This window comes from Penaeus monodon, chromosome 30 (assembly GCF_015228065.2).
Source record: "Penaeus monodon isolate SGIC_2016 chromosome 30, NSTDA_Pmon_1, whole genome shotgun sequence".
NCBI lineage: Eukaryota > Metazoa > Arthropoda > Malacostraca > Decapoda > Penaeidae > Penaeus > Penaeus monodon.
In genome coordinates, this window is record NC_051415.1 from 28,749,883 (window position 1) to 28,750,385 (window position 503).

The following is a 503-nucleotide window of genomic DNA, read 5'->3' on the forward strand; positions in this document are numbered from 1 at the left end:
CGCGTTTTCTGAACACCATGCTTAAGGATAAGACAAGATAACAAGGGCAGCGCGAAAGGAAAGATTTATGATAAAAAAATGTTTGATGATCTATGCGTATTTTTCAGTGAAGAGAAGTCGTTTTGGAACAGAATTTTCCAATAACAGGACTCAGTTGAGAGAATTCTGCATAGCTAAGTCAGTTTCAGCGAACCAAACCTGCCTTCTCAAACCTCGCTGAAAATTGAACTGAATATTGTATATCCCTTAAGAAAGCCATCCAGTATAACACAAATAAATAAATACGAACAGAAAATACACACGATAAGAGATATATGAAACAAATAACAAAATCTGACATAAATAACAAATATATGGCACAAATAACAAAAATCTGACACAGATAACAGATATATGACACAGATAATAAAATAAGAAAAAATACGACACAGATAAACACTACTAGCAGGAATATGATTATAAAAAAAAAAATCATTGATTTCTATTTCATCTCAAACAAATTA